At 50.0% G+C, this 15,858-nt stretch overlaps 20 non-coding genes and 3 pseudogenes across 20 annotated transcripts; all 23 read left to right on the top strand.

Annotated features, from left to right (window-relative positions):
• The first annotated feature begins 608 nt into the window (after window positions 1-608).
• LOC135028169 (U1 spliceosomal RNA) lies at window positions 609-772 on the top strand. The gene has a single exon (XR_010224520.1). It is a non-coding gene; the product is annotated as a U1 spliceosomal RNA (small nuclear RNA).
• Window positions 773-924: 152 nt separating this feature from the next.
• LOC135028288 (U1 spliceosomal RNA) lies at window positions 925-1,087 on the top strand. Its single transcript, XR_010224637.1, has one exon. It is a non-coding gene; the product is annotated as a U1 spliceosomal RNA (small nuclear RNA).
• Window positions 1,088-1,761: 674 nt separating this feature from the next.
• Window positions 1,762-1,925, top strand: LOC135028439 (U1 spliceosomal RNA). Its single transcript, XR_010224749.1, has one exon. It is a non-coding gene; the product is annotated as a U1 spliceosomal RNA (small nuclear RNA).
• Window positions 1,926-2,077: 152 nt separating this feature from the next.
• Window positions 2,078-2,240, top strand: LOC135028324 (U1 spliceosomal RNA). The gene has a single exon (XR_010224667.1). It is a non-coding gene; the product is annotated as a U1 spliceosomal RNA (small nuclear RNA).
• A 674-nt stretch (window positions 2,241-2,914) lies between these two features.
• LOC135028210 (U1 spliceosomal RNA) lies at window positions 2,915-3,078 on the top strand. The gene has a single exon (XR_010224560.1). It is a non-coding gene; the product is annotated as a U1 spliceosomal RNA (small nuclear RNA).
• Window positions 3,079-3,230: 152 nt separating this feature from the next.
• On the top strand, window positions 3,231-3,367 carry LOC135028361 (U1 spliceosomal RNA; annotated as a pseudogene).
• Window positions 3,368-4,065: 698 nt separating this feature from the next.
• Window positions 4,066-4,229, top strand: LOC135028224 (U1 spliceosomal RNA). Its single transcript, XR_010224574.1, has one exon. It is a non-coding gene; the product is annotated as a U1 spliceosomal RNA (small nuclear RNA).
• Window positions 4,230-4,381: 152 nt separating this feature from the next.
• On the top strand, window positions 4,382-4,544 carry LOC135028308 (U1 spliceosomal RNA). Its single transcript, XR_010224656.1, has one exon. It is a non-coding gene; the product is annotated as a U1 spliceosomal RNA (small nuclear RNA).
• Window positions 4,545-5,218: 674 nt separating this feature from the next.
• Window positions 5,219-5,382, top strand: LOC135028209 (U1 spliceosomal RNA). The gene has a single exon (XR_010224559.1). It is a non-coding gene; the product is annotated as a U1 spliceosomal RNA (small nuclear RNA).
• A 152-nt stretch (window positions 5,383-5,534) lies between these two features.
• On the top strand, window positions 5,535-5,697 carry LOC135028298 (U1 spliceosomal RNA). The gene has a single exon (XR_010224646.1). It is a non-coding gene; the product is annotated as a U1 spliceosomal RNA (small nuclear RNA).
• A 674-nt stretch (window positions 5,698-6,371) lies between these two features.
• Window positions 6,372-6,535, top strand: LOC135028188 (U1 spliceosomal RNA). Its single transcript, XR_010224538.1, has one exon. It is a non-coding gene; the product is annotated as a U1 spliceosomal RNA (small nuclear RNA).
• A 142-nt stretch (window positions 6,536-6,677) lies between these two features.
• LOC135028248 (U1 spliceosomal RNA) lies at window positions 6,678-6,840 on the top strand. Its single transcript, XR_010224596.1, has one exon. It is a non-coding gene; the product is annotated as a U1 spliceosomal RNA (small nuclear RNA).
• A 670-nt stretch (window positions 6,841-7,510) lies between these two features.
• Window positions 7,511-7,674, top strand: LOC135028144 (U1 spliceosomal RNA). The gene has a single exon (XR_010224496.1). It is a non-coding gene; the product is annotated as a U1 spliceosomal RNA (small nuclear RNA).
• Window positions 7,675-10,373: 2,699 nt separating this feature from the next.
• LOC135028163 (U1 spliceosomal RNA) lies at window positions 10,374-10,537 on the top strand. Its single transcript, XR_010224514.1, has one exon. It is a non-coding gene; the product is annotated as a U1 spliceosomal RNA (small nuclear RNA).
• A 152-nt stretch (window positions 10,538-10,689) lies between these two features.
• Window positions 10,690-10,825, top strand: LOC135028340 (U1 spliceosomal RNA; annotated as a pseudogene).
• A 698-nt stretch (window positions 10,826-11,523) lies between these two features.
• On the top strand, window positions 11,524-11,687 carry LOC135028168 (U1 spliceosomal RNA). Its single transcript, XR_010224519.1, has one exon. It is a non-coding gene; the product is annotated as a U1 spliceosomal RNA (small nuclear RNA).
• A 152-nt stretch (window positions 11,688-11,839) lies between these two features.
• On the top strand, window positions 11,840-12,002 carry LOC135028287 (U1 spliceosomal RNA). Its single transcript, XR_010224636.1, has one exon. It is a non-coding gene; the product is annotated as a U1 spliceosomal RNA (small nuclear RNA).
• Window positions 12,003-12,676: 674 nt separating this feature from the next.
• On the top strand, window positions 12,677-12,840 carry LOC135028426 (U1 spliceosomal RNA). Its single transcript, XR_010224736.1, has one exon. It is a non-coding gene; the product is annotated as a U1 spliceosomal RNA (small nuclear RNA).
• Window positions 12,841-12,992: 152 nt separating this feature from the next.
• Window positions 12,993-13,155, top strand: LOC135028323 (U1 spliceosomal RNA). The gene has a single exon (XR_010224666.1). It is a non-coding gene; the product is annotated as a U1 spliceosomal RNA (small nuclear RNA).
• Window positions 13,156-13,829: 674 nt separating this feature from the next.
• LOC135028207 (U1 spliceosomal RNA) lies at window positions 13,830-13,993 on the top strand. The gene has a single exon (XR_010224557.1). It is a non-coding gene; the product is annotated as a U1 spliceosomal RNA (small nuclear RNA).
• Window positions 13,994-14,145: 152 nt separating this feature from the next.
• LOC135028369 (U1 spliceosomal RNA) lies at window positions 14,146-14,281 on the top strand (annotated as a pseudogene).
• A 1,020-nt stretch (window positions 14,282-15,301) lies between these two features.
• LOC135028196 (U1 spliceosomal RNA) lies at window positions 15,302-15,465 on the top strand. The gene has a single exon (XR_010224545.1). It is a non-coding gene; the product is annotated as a U1 spliceosomal RNA (small nuclear RNA).
• Window positions 15,466-15,617: 152 nt separating this feature from the next.
• Window positions 15,618-15,780, top strand: LOC135028247 (U1 spliceosomal RNA). Its single transcript, XR_010224595.1, has one exon. It is a non-coding gene; the product is annotated as a U1 spliceosomal RNA (small nuclear RNA).
• Window positions 15,781-15,858: the final 78 nt, after the last annotated feature.

Genomic DNA, 15,858 nt, shown 5'->3' with positions numbered 1-15,858 from the left:
CCGCTCCCTTCTATGCCCTTGCGCACTATCCTGACTTCTCCCGTCTGCTTACTTCGTGCCTTCCAACGCACAATGCGAACTACAGGTAGTGCTGCAGGGCCCACACCCTTTTACTTGCCTTACAGAGTAGCTCTGGAGCAGTTACAGTGCCCAGCTGCTGCAAGAAATCAGCTTGAATGCTTCAGGGGCTGGGGCATAGCCAACATGAGCCCCACACCGAAGGAGGGAGGAGGTGTGTAATGCAAACTAGGGGTCATCCAAGCGCTGCAAAAGGCCGCCATGCCCTGCACGCCCCTTTTCTCTTTTCATATGCAGACGAGGGTTGAAGCCAACTTTGACCCACTGCTTGGATGACATCACCATATGCAAATCCATCTGCTGCAGGCCTTCCCCCAGGAATGCTTGCACTAGTTGTTGCATTTGGTTTGTTGTTTGGGGGTGCTTCAGTATTAGGCAGCCTTCTGCCCTCACATGTTCATCTGAAAATATGTGTTCTCCCTGCAGTTGTTGTCCCCAGATGAGAGTTCCCTTGTGCTGCCTCAGTTGAATCTCCTTTACTTGACAGAGATGTGCCTGAGAAGCGGCCCTCCCCAGCCCTATCCCAAATCATACTTATTTTGCATAGGCGATACCATGGTCATGAAGATTGTTCTCCCAGGGTGAGGTTCATTCATTGCATTCTGGGTATGCTGACCCCTGTGATTTCCCCAAATGTGGGAAACTCGACTGCATTATTTGTGGTAGTGGGGGACTGTGTTTGTGCTTTCCTCTGGCCAGCTCTGGAAAAAGTCAGATTTCTTTGTCTCAGATCTTCCTCTAGCCTTGTTCTTCTTTCGAGAGTTCCCTTGTGCTGCCTCAGTTGGATCTCTTTCACTTGACAGGGGGGTGCCCGAACAGCGACCCTCCCCAGCTCTAGCCCAACTCCTACTTACCTGCCAGGTGAGATACTATGATCATGAAGGTGCTTCTCCCAGGGCAAGGCTCACCCATTGCACTCTGGGTGTGCTGCCCCTGCGATTTCCCCAAATGTGGGAAACTTGACTGCATAATTTGTGTTTCCCTTGGTCGGCTCTCGTATAATTCAGATCTCTTTGTCTCAGGTCTCTCTCCAGCCTAGTTTGCTGTCTGTTTCCACTTCTCTTTTCTTCAGCCGCTCCCTTCTATACCCTTGTGCACTATCCTGACTTCTCCTCCCGTCTGCTTACTTTGTGCCTTCCAATGCACAATGCAAACTACAGGTAGTGCTGCAGGGCCCACACCCTTTTACTTGCCTTACAGAGCAGCTCTGGAGCTGTTACAGTGCCCAGCTGCTGCAAGAAATCAGCTTGAATGCTTCAGGGGATGGGGCATGGCCAACATGAGCCCCACACCAAAGGAGGGTGGAGGTGTTTAATGCGAACTAGGGGTCATCCAAGCACCGCAAAAGGCCGCCATGCCCTGCACGCCCCTTTTCTCTTTTCATATGCAGATGAGGGTTGAAGCCAACTTTGACCCACTGCTTGGATGACATCACCGTATGCAAATCCGTCTTCTGCAGAACTTCCCCCAGGAATGCTTGCACTAGTTGTTGCATTTGGTTTGTTGTTTGGGGGTGCTTCAGTATTAGGCAGCCTTCTGCCCTCCCATGTTCATCTGAAAATATGTGTTCTCCCTGCAGTTGTTGTCCCCAGATGAGAGTTCCCTTGTGCTGCCTCAGTTAAATCTCCTTTACTTGACAGAGATGTGCATGAGCAGCGGCCCTCCCCAGCCCTATTCCAAATCATACTTATTTTGCATAGGAGATACCATGGTCATGAAGATTTTTCTCCCAGGGTGAGGTTCATTCATTGCATTTTGGGTATGCTGACCCCTGTGATTTCCCCAAATGTGGGAAACTCAGCTGCATTATTTGTGGTAGTGGGGGACTGTGTTTGTGCTTTCCTCTGGTCAGCTCTGGTAAAAGTCAGATTTCTTTGTCTCAGATTTTCCTCTAGCCTTGTTCTTCTTTCGAGAGTTCCCTTGTGCTGCCTTAGTTGGATCTCCTTCACTTTACAGGGGGGTACCCGAGCAGCGACCCTCCCCAGCTCTAGCCCAACTCCTACTTACCTGCCAGGTGAGATACTATGATCATGAAGGTGCTTCTCCCAGGGCAAGGCTAACCCATTGCACTCTGGGTGTGCTGCTCCTGCGATTTCCCCAAATGTGGGAAACTTGACTGTATAATTTGTGTTTCCCCTGGTCGGCTCTCGTATAATTCAGATCTCTTTGTCTCAGGTCTCTCTCCAGCCTAGTTTGCTGTCTGTTTCCACTTCTCTTTTCTTGAGCCGCTCCCTTCTATGCCCTTGCGCACTATCCTGACTTCTCCTCCTGTCTGCTTACTTTGTGCCTTCCAACGCACAATGCGAACTACAGGTAGTGCTGCAGGGCCCACACCCTTTTACTTGCCTTACAGAGCAGCTCTGGAGCTGTTACAGTGCCCAGCTGCTGCAAGAAATCAGCTTGAATGCTTCAGGGGCTGGGGCATAGCCAACATGAGCCCCACACCAAAGGAGGGTGGAGGTGTTTAATGCAAACTAGGGGTCAGCCAAGCGCCGCAAAAGGCCACCATGCCCTGCACGCCCCTTTTCTCTTTTCATATGCAGACGAGGGTTGAAGCCAACTTTGACCCACTGCTTGGATGACATCACCATATGCAAATCCATCTGCGGCAGGCCTTCCCCCAGGAATGCTTGCACTAGTTGTTGCATTTGGTTTGTTGTTTGGGGGTGCTTCAGTATTAGGCAGTCTTCTGCCCTCCCATGTTCATCTGAAAATATATGTTCTCCCTGCAGTTGTTGTCCCAAGATGAGAGTTCCCTTGTGCTGCCTCAGTTGAATCTCCTTTACTTGACAGAGATGTGCATGAGCAGCGGCCCTCCCCAGCCCTATTCCAAATCATACTTATTTTGCATAGGAGATACCATGGTCATGAAGATTTTTCTCCCAGGGTGAGGTTCATTCATTGCATTTTGGGTATGCTGACCCCTGTGATTTCCCCAAATGTGGGAAACTTGACTGCATTATTTGTGGTAGTGGGAGACTGTGTTTGTGCTTTCCTCTGGTCAGCTCTGGTAAAAGTCAGATTTCTTTGTCTCAGATCTTCCTCTAGCCTTGTTCTTCTTTCAAGAGTTCCCTGGTGCTGCCTCAGTTGGATCTCCTTCACTTCACAGGGGGGAACCCGAGCAGCGACCCTCCCCAGCTCTAGCCCAACTCCTACTTACCTGCCAGGTGAGATACTATGATCATGAAGGTGCTTCTCCCAGGGCAAGGCTCAACCATTGCACTCTGGGTGTGCTGCTCCTGCGATTTCCCCAAAATGTGGGAAACTTGACTGCATAATTTGTGTTTCCCCTCGTCGGCTCTCGTATAATTCAGATCTCTTTGTCTCAGGTCTCTCTCCAGCCTAGTTTGCTGTCTGTTTCCACTTCTCTTTTCTTGAGCCGCTTCCTTCTATGCCCTTGCGCACTATCCTGACTTCTCCCGTCTGCTTACTTCGTGCCTTCCAACGCACAATGCGAACTACAGGTAGTGCTGCAGGGTCCACACCCTTTTACTTGCCTTACAGAGTAGCTCTGGAGCAGTTACAGTGCCCAGCTGCTGCAAGAAATCAGCTTGAATGCTTCAGGGGCTGGGGCATAGCCAACATGAGCCCCACACCGAAGGAGGGTGGAGGTGTGTAATGCGAACTAGGGGTCATCCAAGCGCTGCAAAAGGCCGCCATGCCCTGCACGCCCCTTTTCTCTTTTCATATGCAGACGAGGGTTGAAGCCAACTTTGACCCACTGCTTGGATGACATCACCATATGCAAATCCATCTGCTGCAGGCCTTCCCCCAGGAATGCTTGCACTAGTTGTTGCATTTGGTTTGTTGTTTGGGGGTGCATCAGTATTAGGCAGCCTTCTGCCCTCACATGTTCATCAGAAAATATGTGTTCTCCCTGCAGTTGTTGTCCCCAGATGAGAGTTCCCTTGTGCTGCCTCAGTTGAATCTCCTTTACTTGACAGAGATGTGCCTGAGCAGCGGCCCTCCCCAGCCCTATCCCAAATCATACTTATTTTGCATAGGCGATACCATGGTCATGAAGATTGTTCTCCCAAGGTGAGGTTCATTCATTGCATTCTGGGTATGCTGACCCCTGTGATTTCCCCAAATGTGGGAAACTCGACAGCATTATTTGTGGTAGTGGGGGACTGTGTTTGTGCTTTCCTCTGGTCAGCTCTGGAAAAAGTCAGATTTCTTTGTCTCAGATCTTCCTCTAGCCTTGTTCTTCTTTCGAGAGTTCCCTTGTGCTACCTCAGTTGGATCTCTTTCACTTGACAGGGGGGTGCCCGAACAGCGACCCTCCCCAGCTCTAGCCCAACTCCTACTTACCTGCCAGGTGAGATACTATGATTATGAAGGTGCTTCTCCCAGGGCAAGGCTCACCCATTGCACTCTGGGTGTGCTGCCCCTGCGATTTCCCCAAATGTGGGAAACTTGACTGCATAATTTGTGTTTCCCCTGGTCGGCTCTCGTATAATTCAGATCTCTTTGTCTCAGGTCTCTCTCCAGCCTAGTTTGCTGTCTGTTTCCACTTCTCTTTTCTTGAGCCGCTCCCTTCTATGCCCTTGCGCACTATCCTGACTTCTCCTCCTGTCTGCTTACTTTGTGCCTTCCAACGCACAATGCGATCTACAGGTAGTGCTGCAGGGCCCAGACCCTTTTACTTGCCTTACAGAGCAGCTCTGGAGCTGTTACAGTGCCCAGCTGCTGCAAGAAATCAGCTTGAATGCTTCAGGGGCTGGGGCATAGCCAACATGAGCCCCACACCAAAGGAGGGTGGAGGTGTTTAATGCAAACTAGGGGTCAGCCAAGCGCCGCAAAAGGCCACCATGCCCTGCACGCCCCTTTTCTCTTTTCATATGCAGACGAGGGTTGAAGCCAACTTTGACCCACTGCTTGGATGACATCACCATATGCAAATCCCTCTGCGGCAGGCCTTCCCCCAGGAATGCTTGCACTAGTTGTTGCATTTGGTTTGTTGTTTGGGGGTGCTTCAGTATTAGGCAGCCTTCTGCCCTCCCATGTTCATCTGAAAATATATGTTCTCCCTGCAGTTGTTGTCCCAAGATGAGAGTTCCCTTGTGCTGCCTCAGTTGAATCTCCTTTACTTGACAGAGATGTGCATGAGCAGCGGCCCTCCCCAGCCCTATTCCAAATCATACTTATTTTGCATAGGAGATACCATGGTCATGAAGATTTTTCTCCCAGGGTGAGGTTCATTCATTGCATTTTGGGTATGCTGACCCCTGTGATTTCCCCAAATGTGGGAAACTTGACTGCATTATTTGTGGTAGTGGGAGACTGTGTTTGTGCTTTCCTCTGGTCAGCTCTGGTAAAAGTCAGATTTCTTTGTCTCAGATTTTCCTTTAGCCTTGTTCTTCTTTCGAGAGTTCCCTTGTGCTGCCTCAGTTGGATCTCCTTCACTTTACAGGGGGGTGCCCGAGCAGCGACCCTCCCCAGCTCTAGCCCAACTCCTACTTACCTGCCAGGTGAGATACTATGATCATGAAGGTGCTTCTCCCAGGGCAAGGCTCACCCATTGTACTCTGGGTGTGCTGCTCCTGCGATTTCCCCAAATGTGGGAAACTTGACTGCATAATTTGTGTTTCCCCTGGTCGGCTCTCGTATAATTCAGATCTCTTTGTCTCAGGTCTCTCTCCAGCCTAGTTTGCTGTCTGTTTCCACTTCTCTTTTCTTCAGCCGCTCCCTTCTATACCCTTGTGCACTATCCTGACTTCTCCTCCCGTCTGCTTACTTTGTGCCTTCCAATGCACAATGCAAACTACAGGTAGTGCTGCAGGGCCCACACCCTTTTACTTGCCTTACAGAGCAGCTCTGGAGCTGTTGCAGTGCCAAGCTGCTGCAAGAAATCAGCTTGAATGCTTCAGGGGCTGGGGCATAGCCAACATGAGCCCCACACCGAAGGAGGGTGGAGGTGTTTAATGCAAACTAGGGGTCAGACAAGCGCAGCAAAAGGCCACCATGCCCTGCGCGCCCCTTTTCTGTTTTCATATGCAGACGAGGGTTGAAGCCAACTTTGACCCACTGCTTGGATGACATCACCATATGCAAATCCATCTGCGGCAGGCCTTCCCCCAGGAATGCTTGCACTAGTTGTTGCATTTGGTTTGTTGTTTGGGGGTGCTTCAGTATTAGGCAGCCTTCTGCCCTCCCATGTTCATCTGAAAATATGTGTTCTCCCTGCAGTTGTTGTCCCTAGATGAGAGTTCCCTTGTGCTGCCTCAGTTGAATCTCCTTAACTTGACAGAGATGTGCCTGAGCAGCGGCCCTCCCCAGCTCTATCCCAAATCATACTTATTTTGCATAGGAGATACCATGGTCATGAAGATTATTCTCCCAGGGTGAGGTTCATTCATTGCATTCTGGGTATGCTGACCCCTGTGATTTCCCCAAATGTGGGAAACTCGACTGCTTTATTTGTGGTAGTGGGGGACTGTGTTTGTGTTTTCCTCTGGTCAGCTCTGGTAAAGGTCAGATTTCTTTGTTTCAGAGCCTTGTTCTTCTTTTGAGAGTTCCCTTGTGCTGCCTCAGTTGGATCTCCTTCACTTGACAGGGGGGTGCCCGAGCAGAGACCCTCCCCAGCTCTAGCCCAACTCCTACTTACCTGCCAGGTGAGATACTATGATCATGAAGGTGCTTCTCCCAGGGCAAGGCTCACCCATTGCACTCTGGGTGTGCTGCCCCTGCGATTTCCCCAAATGTGGGAAACTTGACTGCATAATTTGTGTTTCCCCTGGTCGGCTCTCGTATAATTCAGATCTCTTTGTCTCAGGTCTCTCTCCAGCCTAGTTTGCTGTCTGTTTCCACTTCTCTTTTCTTCAGCCGCTCCCTTCTATGCCCTTGTGCACTATCCTGACTTCCCCGTCTGCTTACTTTGTGCCTTCCAATGCACAATGCAAACTACAGGTAGTGCTGCAGGGCCCACACCCTTTTACTTGCTTTACAGAGCAGCTCTGGAGCTGTTACAGTGCCCAGCTGCTGCAAGAAATCAGCTTGAATGCTTCAGGGGCTGGGGCATAGCCAACATGAGCCCCACACCGAAGGAGGGTGGAGGTGTTTAATGCGAACTAGGGGTCATCCAAGCGCCGCAAAAGGCAGCCATGCCCTGCACACCCCTTTTTTATTTTCATATGCAGACGAGGGTTGAAGCCAACTTTGACCCACTGCTTGGATGACATCACCATATGCAAATCCGTCTGCTGCAGGCCTTCCCCCAGGAATGCTTGCACTAGTAGTTGCATTTGGTTTGTTGTTTGGGGGTGCTTCAGTATTAGGCAGCCTTCTGCCCTCCCATGTTCATCTGAAAATATGTGTTCTCCCTGCAGTTGTTGTCCCCAGATGAGAGTTCCCTTGTGCTGCCTCAGTTGAATCTCCTTTACTTGACAGAGATGTGCCTGAGCAGCGGCCCTCCCCAGCCCTATCCCAAATCATACTTATTTTGCATAGGAGATACCATGGTCATGAAGATTGTTCTCCCAGGGTGAGGTTCATTCATTGCACTCTGGGTATGCTGACCCCTGTGATTTCCCCAAATGTGGGAAACTCGACTGCATTATTTGTGGTAGTGGGGGACTGTGTTTGTGCTTTCCTCTGGTCAGCTCTGGTAAAAGTCAGATTTCTTTGTCTCAGATCTTCCTCTAGCCTTGTTCTTCTTTCGAGAGTTCCCTTGTGCTGCCTCAGTTGGATCTCCTTCACTTGACAGGGGGTGCCCGAGCAGCAATCCTCCACAGCTCTAGCCCAACTCCTACTTACCTGCCAGGTGAGATACTATGATCTTCACTGTTAGGGCAATCAGGATGTGGAATTCCCTGCCAGGGAAGGTGGTAATGGCGGACTCTGTAATTGGATTTAAAAAAGGAATGGATACATTTCTGAATGAAAAAGCTATCCAAGGTTATAATACTTAAAATATCAACATGGTTAATCCGGGGGTAACATGAGTTATAGTAGCTAACTAGTCATAAAACATTATTCAGCAAGTATGTAGAATCATCACAACTTAAAACAGGTTGAACACGATGGGCAATTTGCCTCTATTCAACCTCAAAAACTATGTTACCATATGTTACTATATTACTATGTTACTGTAGTATACAGAACACCACAATGTAATGAGCAGTGATAGTGAGCACTGATGAGGATACTAGAACTGACACTGAGCAGCAAGATGCAGCACTGGACTATTAGTAATGTACTGTAGTATGCTGAGCACCACAATGCAGCACAAGACAATGAGCAGTGATACTGAGCACTGATGAGGATACTACTGAGAACTGACACTGAGCAGGAGAGACACACTACTAGTATTACTGAGCAGCAATAAGTAACCACTGATACTGAGCACTGATATTGAGATTTCCACTGAGAGAACATAGCCACGTCCTCTCCGCTCTCTCTTCAATGCACGAGTAAAAATGGCAGCAACGCGCAGCTCTTTATATGGAATCCGAATCTCACGAGAATCTGACAGCGGGATGATGACATTTTCCCTTGTTCAGGTTTTCCGAGTCAGGCAGGAACAACCGAGCCTGCCTCGGACCAATGTAAACCACGTGGAGTTCGTGGGGAATTCGGTTCTCGGAGAACCGAACCCACTCCTCTCTACCTTATACCCATCAATTGTTTTTATTTTCAATCTAAGCCCCTGCAGTTTTCTGTAAGCATCTGCTTCGCTATGATGATCAACAAGTCACAAGGGCAAACACTCAGGGCTTGAGGCGTAGATCTTAGGACCAGCTGCTACAAGCATGGCAGAGGTGTCACTATCACTGGTGACACCCAGAGAGGTGGCGAGGGAGATTGTAATGCAGTGCGCGCAGATAAACAGCGCAATGGTAAAAAGGAGGCATGGTTTCATAGGTAGGGGCGTGGCCTGGTGGCCTGAATCTACATTTTGTTGCTCCGGGTGTCCCGGGGGTTGGGGCTGCACCCGGGGACTAGTGTGTGAGCGGTGCTGGCTCCTGCACAGTGACAGGGCATGGCCACCCAGCATGACGCCTCCCTTCTTGACCATGCTGTAATTGCAGTCGCACTGCAGTTCAGCGTGATCATAAAAAATGGTGTAGGCTCCTGCTGGTGCAGACTGTAGAGAAAAGCTGCTGTGACCACGCCCCCTGTGTCTCCTCCGTTGCAGACCCCATTTTGAAGCCTTGCCCCCGGACTAAGAGAAAAGAATGCCCTTGCGCACTATCCTGACTTCTCCTCCCGTCTGCTTAATTTGTGCCTTCCAACGCACAATGCGAACAACAGGTGGTGCTGCAGGGCCCACACACTTTTACTTGCCTTACAGAACAGCTCTGGAGCTGTTACAGTGCCCAGCTGCTGCAAGAAATCAGCTTGAATGCATCAGGGGATGGGGCATGGCCAACATGAGCCCCACACCAAAGGAGGGTGGGGGTGTTTAATGCGAACTAGGGGTCATCCAAGCACTGCAAAAGGCCGCCATGCCCTGCATGCCCCTTTTCTCTTTTCATATGCAGATGAGGGTTCCAGTCAACTTTGGCCCACTGCTTGGATTTACATCACCGTATGCAAATCCGTCTGCTGCAGACCTTCCCCCAGGAGTGCTTGTACTAGTTGTTGCATATGGGCCCTCATTCCGAGTCGTTCGCTCTGTAAATTTCATCGCATCGCAGTGAAATTCTGCTTAGTACGCATGCGCAATATTCGCACTGCGACTGCGCCAAGTAATTTTACAATGAAGAAAGTATTTTTACTCACGGATTTTTCTTCGCTCCGGCGATCGTAATGTGATTGACAGGAAATGGGTGTTACTGGGCGGAAACAGGCCGTTTTATGGGCGTGTGGGAAAAAACGCTACAGTTTCCGGAAAAAACGCAGGAGTGGCCGGAGAAACGGGGGAGTGTCTGGGCGAACTCTGGGAGTGTTTGTGACGTCAAACCAGGAACGACAAGCACTGAACTGATCGCAGATGCAGAGTAAGTCTGAAGCTACTCTGAAACTGCTAAGTAGTTTGTAATCGCAATATTGCGAATACATCGGTCGCAATTTTAAGAAGCTAAGATTCACTCCCAGTAGGCGGCGGCTTAGCGTGTGTAACTCTGCTAAAATCGCCTTGCGAGCGATCAACTCGGAATGAGGGCCATGGTTTGATATTTGATGGTGCTTCAGTATTAGGCAGCCTTCCGCCCTCCCATGTTCATCTGAAAAGATGTGGTCTCCCTGCAGTTGTTGTCCCCAGATGAGAGTTCCCTTGTGCTGCCTCAGTTGAATCTCCTTTACTTGACAGAGATGTGCCTGAGCAGCGGCCCTCACCAGCCCTATCCCAAATCATACTTATTTTGCATAGGAGATACCATGGTCATGAAGATTGTTCTCCCAGGGTTAGGTTCATTCATTGCATTCTGGGTATGCTGACCCCTGTGATTTTCCCAAATGTGGGAAACTCGACTGCATTATTTGTGGTAGTGGGGGACTGTGTTTGTGCTTTCCTCTGGTCAGCTCTGGTAAAAGTCAGATTTCTTTGTCTCAGATCTTCCTCTAGCCTTGTTCTTCTTTCGAGAGTTCCCTGGTGCTGCTTCAGTTGGATCTCCTTCACTTCACAGGGGGGAACCCGAGCAGCGACCCTCCCCAGCTCTAGCCCAACTCCTACTTACCTGCCAGGTGAGATACTATGATCATGAAGGTGCTTCTCCCAGGGCAAGGCTCAACCATTGCACTCTGGGTGTGCTGCTCCTGCGATTTCCCCAAATGTGGGAAACTTGACTGCATAATTTGTGTTTCCCCTCGTCGGCTCTCGTATAATTCAGATCTCTTTGTCTCAGGTCTCTCTCCAGCCTAGTTTGCTGTCTGTTTCCACTTCTCTTTTCTTGAGCCGCTCCCTTCTATGCCCTTGCGCACTATCCTGACTTCTCCCGTCTGCTTACTTCGTGCCTTCCAACGCACAATGCGAACTACAGGTAGTGCTGCAGGGCCCACACCCTTTTACTTGCCTTACAGAGTAGCTCTGGAGCAGTTACAGTGCCCAGCTGCTGCAAGAAATCAGCTTTAATGCTTCAGGGGCTGGGGCATAGCCAACATGAGCCCCACACCGAAGGAGGGAGGAGGTGTGTAATGCAAACTAGGGGTCATCCAAGCGCTGCAAAAGGCCGCCATGCCCTGCACGCCCCTTTTCTCTTTTCATATGCAGACGAGGGTTGAAGCCAACTTTGACCCACTGCTTGGATGACATCACCATATGCAAATCCATCTGCTGCAGGCCTTCCCCCAGGAATGCTTGCACTAGTTGTTGCATTTGGTTTGTTGTTTGGGGGTGCTTCAGTATTAGGCAGCCTTCTGCCCTCACATGTTCATCTGAAAATATGTGTTCTCCCTGCAGTTGTTGTCCCCAGATGAGAGTTCCCTTGTGCTGCCTCAGTTGAATCTCCTTTACTTGACAGAGATGTGCCTGAGCAGCGGCCCTCCCCAGCCCTATCCCAAATCATACTTATTTTGCATAGGCGATACCATGGTCATGAAGATTGTTCTCCCAGGGTGAGGTTCATTCATTGCATTCTGGGTATGCTGACCCCTGTGATTTCCCCAAATGTGGGAAACTCGACTGCATTATTTGTGGTAGTGGGGGACTGTGTTTGTGCTTTCCTCTGGCCAGCTCTGGAAAAAGTCAGATTTCTTTGTCTCAGATCTTCCTCTAGCCTTGTTCTTCTTTCGAGAGTTCCCTTGTGCTGCCTCAGTTGGATCTCTTTCACTTGACAGGGGGGTGCCCGAACAGCGACCCTCCCCAGCTCTAGCCCAACTCCTACTTACCTGCCAGGTGAGATACTATGATCATGAAGGTGCTTCTCCCAGGGCAAGGCTCACCCATTGCACTCTGGGTGTGCTGCCCCTGCGATTTCCCCAAATGTGGGAAACTTGACTGCATAATTTGTGTTTCCCTTGGTCGGCTCTCGTATAATTCAGATCTCTTTGTCTCAGGTCTCTCTCCAGCCTAGTTTGCTGTCTGTTTCCACTTCTCTTTTCTTCAGCCGCTCCCTTCTATACCCTTGTGCACTATCCTGACTTCTCCTCCCGTCTGCTTACTTTGTGCCTTCCAATGCACAATGCAAACTACAGGTAGTGCTGCAGGGCCCACACCCTTTTACTTGCCTTACAGAGCAGCTCTGGAGCTGTTACAGTGCCCAGCTGCTGCAAGAAATCAGCTTGAATGCTCCAGGGGATGGGGCATGGCCAACATGAGCCCCACACCAAAGGAGGGTGGAGGTGTTTAATGCGAACTAGGGGTCATCCAAGCACCGCAAAAGGCCGCCATGCCCTGCACGCCCCTTTTCTCTTTTCATATGCAGATGAGGGTTGAAGCCAACTTTGACCCACTGCTTGGATGACATCACCGTATGCAAATCCGTCTTCTGCAGAACTTCCCCCAGGAATGCTTGCACTAGTTGTTGCATTTGGTTTGTTGTTTGGGGGTGCTTCAGTATTAGGCAGCCTTCTGCCCTCCCATGTTCATCTGAAAATATGTGTTCTCCCTGCAGTTGTTGTCCCCAGATGAGAGTTCCCTTGTGCTGCCTCAGTTAAATCTCCTTTACTTGACAGAGATGTGCATGAGCAGCGGCCCTCCCCAGCCCTATTCCAAATCATACTTATTTTGCATAGGAGATACCATGGTCATGAAGATTTTTCTCCCAGGGTGAGGTTCATTCATTGCATTTTGGGTATGCTGACCCCTGTGATTTCCCCAAATGTGGGAAACTCAACTGCATTATTTGTGGTAGTGGGGGACTGTGTTTGTGCTTTCCTCTGGTCAGCTCTGGTAAAAGTCAGATTTCTTTGTCTCAGATTTTCCTCTAGCCTTGTTCTTCTTTCGAGAGTTCCCTTGTGCTGCCTTAATTGGATCTCCTTCACTTTACAGGGGGGTACCCTAGCAGCGACCCTCCCCAGCTCTAGCCCAACTCCTACTTACCTGCCAGGTGAGATACTATGATCATGAAGGTGCTTCTCCCAGGGCAAGGCTAACCCATTGCACTCTGGGTGTGCTGCTCCTGCGATTTCCCCAAATGTGGGAAACTTGACTGTATAATTTGTGTTTCCCCTGGTCGGCTCTCGTATAATTCAGATCTCTTTGTCTCAGGTCTCTCTCCAGCCTAGTTTGCTGTCTGTTTCCACTTCTCTTTTCTTGAGCCGCTTACTTCTATGCCCTTGCGCACTATCCTGACTTCTCCTCCTGTCTGCTTACTTTGTGCCTTCCAACGCACAATGCGAACTACAGGTAGTGCTGCAGGGACCACACCCTTTTACTTGCCTTACAGAGCAGCTCTGGAGCTGTTACAGTGCCCAGCTGCTGCAAGAAATCAGCTTGAATGCTTCAGGGGCTGGGGCATAGCCAACATGAGCCCCACACCAAAGGAGGGTGGAGGTGTTTAATGCAAACTAGGGGTCAGCCAAGCGCCGCAAAAGGCCACCATGCCCTGCACGCCCCTTTTCTCTTTTCATATGCAGACGAGGGTTGAAGCCAACTTTGACCCACTGCTTGGATGACATCACCATATGCAAATCCATCTGCGGCAGGCCTTCCCCCAGGAATGCTTGCACTAGTTGTTGCATTTGGTTTGTTGTTTGGGGGTGCTTCAGTATTAGGCAGTCCTCTGCCCTCCCATGTTCATCTGAAAATATATGTTCTCCCTGCAGTTGTTGTCCCAAGATGAGAGTTCCCTTGTGCTGCCTCAGTTGAATCTCCTTTACTTGACAGAGATGTGCATGAGCAGCGGCCCTCCCCAGCCCTATTCCAAATCATACTTATTTTGCATAGGAGATACCATGGTCATGAAGATTTTTCTCCCAGGGTGAGGTTCATTCATTGCATTTTGGGTATGCTGACCCCTGTGATTTCCCCAAATGTGGGAAACTTGACTGCATTATTTGTGGTAGTGGGAGACTGTGTTTGTGCTTTCCTCTGGTCAGCTCTGGTAAAAGTCAGATTTCTTTGTCTCAGATCTTCCTCTAGCCTTGTTCTTCTTTCGAGAGTTCCCTGGTGCTGCCTCAGTTGGATCTCCTTCACTTCACAGGGGGGAACCCGAGCAGCGACCCTCCCCAGCTCTAGCCCAACTCCTACTTACCTGCCAGGTGAGATACTATGATCATGAAGGTGCTTCTCCCAGGGCAAGGCTCAACCATTGCACTCTGGGTGTGCTGCTCCTGCGATTTCCCCAAATGTGGGAAACGTGACTGCATAATTTGTGTTTCCCCTCGTCGGCTCTCGTATAATTCAGATCTCTTTGTCTCAGGTCTCTCTCCAGCCTAGTTTGCTGTCTGTTTCCACTTCTCTTTTCTTGAGCCACTCCCTTCTATGCCCTTGCGCACTATCCTGACTTCTCCCGTCTGCTTACTTCGTGCCTTCCAACGCACAATGCGAACTACAGGTAGTGCTGCAGGGCCCACACCCTTTTACTTGCCTTACAGAGTAGCTCTGGAGCAGTTACAGTGCCCAGCTGCTGCAAGAAATCAGCTTGAATGCTTCAGGGGCTGGGGCATAGCCAACATGAGCCCCACACCGAAGGAGGGTGGAGGTGTGTAATGCGAACTAGGGGTCATCCAAGCGCTGCAAAAGGCCGCCATGCCCTGCACGCCCCTTTTCTCTTTTCATATGCAGACGAGGGTTGAAGCCAACTTTGACCCACTGCTTGGATGACATCACCATATGCAAATCCATCTGCTGCAGGCCTTCCCCCAGGAATGCTTGCACTAGTTGTTGCATTTGGTTTGTTGTTTGGGGGTGCTTCAGAGTAGCTCTGGAGCAGTTACAGTGCCCAGCTGCTGCAAGAAATCAGCTTGAATGCTTCAGGGGCTGGGGCATAGCCAACATGAGCCCCACACCGAAGGAGGGTGGAGGTGTGTAATGCGAACTAGGGGTCATCCAAGCGCTGCAAAAGGCCGCCATGCCCTGCACGCCCCTTTTCTCTTTTCATATGCAGACGAGGGTTGAAGCCAACTTTGACCCACTGCTTGGATGACATCACCATATGCAAATCCATCTGCTGCAGGCCTTCCCCCAGGAATGCTTGCACTAGTTGTTGCATTTGGTTTGTTGTTTGGGGGTGCTTCAGTATTAGGCAGCCTTCTGCCCTCACATGTTCATCTGAAAATATGTGTTCTCCCTGCAGTTGTTGTCCCCAGATGAGAGTTCCCTTGTGCTGCCTCAGTTGAATCTCCTTTACTTGACAGAGATGTGCCTGAGCAGCGGCCCTCCCCAGCCCTATCCCAAATCATACTTATTTTGCATAGGCGATACCATGGTCATGAAGATTGTTCTCCCAAGGTGAGGTTCATTCATTGCATTCTGGGTATGCTGACCCCTGTGATTTCCCCAAATGTGGGAAACTCGACTGCATTATTTGTGGTAGTGGGGGACTGTGTTTGTGCTTTCCTCTGGTCAGCTCTGGAAAAAGTCAGATTTCTTTGTCTCAGATCTTCCTCTAGCCTTGTTCTTCTTTCGAGAGTTCCCTTGTGCTGCCTCAGTTGGATCTCTTTCACTTGACAGGGGGGTGCCCGAACAGCGACCCTCCCCAGCTCTAGCCCAACTCCTACTTACCTGCCAGGTGAGATACTATGATCATGAAGGTGCTTCTCCCAGGGCAAGGCTCACCCATTGCACTCTGGGTGTGCTGCCCCTGCGATTTCCCCAAATGTGGGAAACTTGACTGCATAATTTGTGTTTCCCCTGGTCGGCTCTCGTATAATTCAGATCTCTTTGTCTCAGGTCTCTCTCCAGCCTAGTTTGCTGTCTGTTTCCACTTCTCTTTTCTTGAGCCGCTCCCTTCTATG

Source organism: Pseudophryne corroboree, unplaced genomic scaffold (assembly GCF_028390025.1).
Source record: "Pseudophryne corroboree isolate aPseCor3 unplaced genomic scaffold, aPseCor3.hap2 scaffold_475, whole genome shotgun sequence".
NCBI classification, from domain to species: domain Eukaryota; kingdom Metazoa; phylum Chordata; class Amphibia; order Anura; family Myobatrachidae; genus Pseudophryne; species Pseudophryne corroboree.
This window is presented reverse-complemented; position numbering and strand designations above follow the sequence as displayed.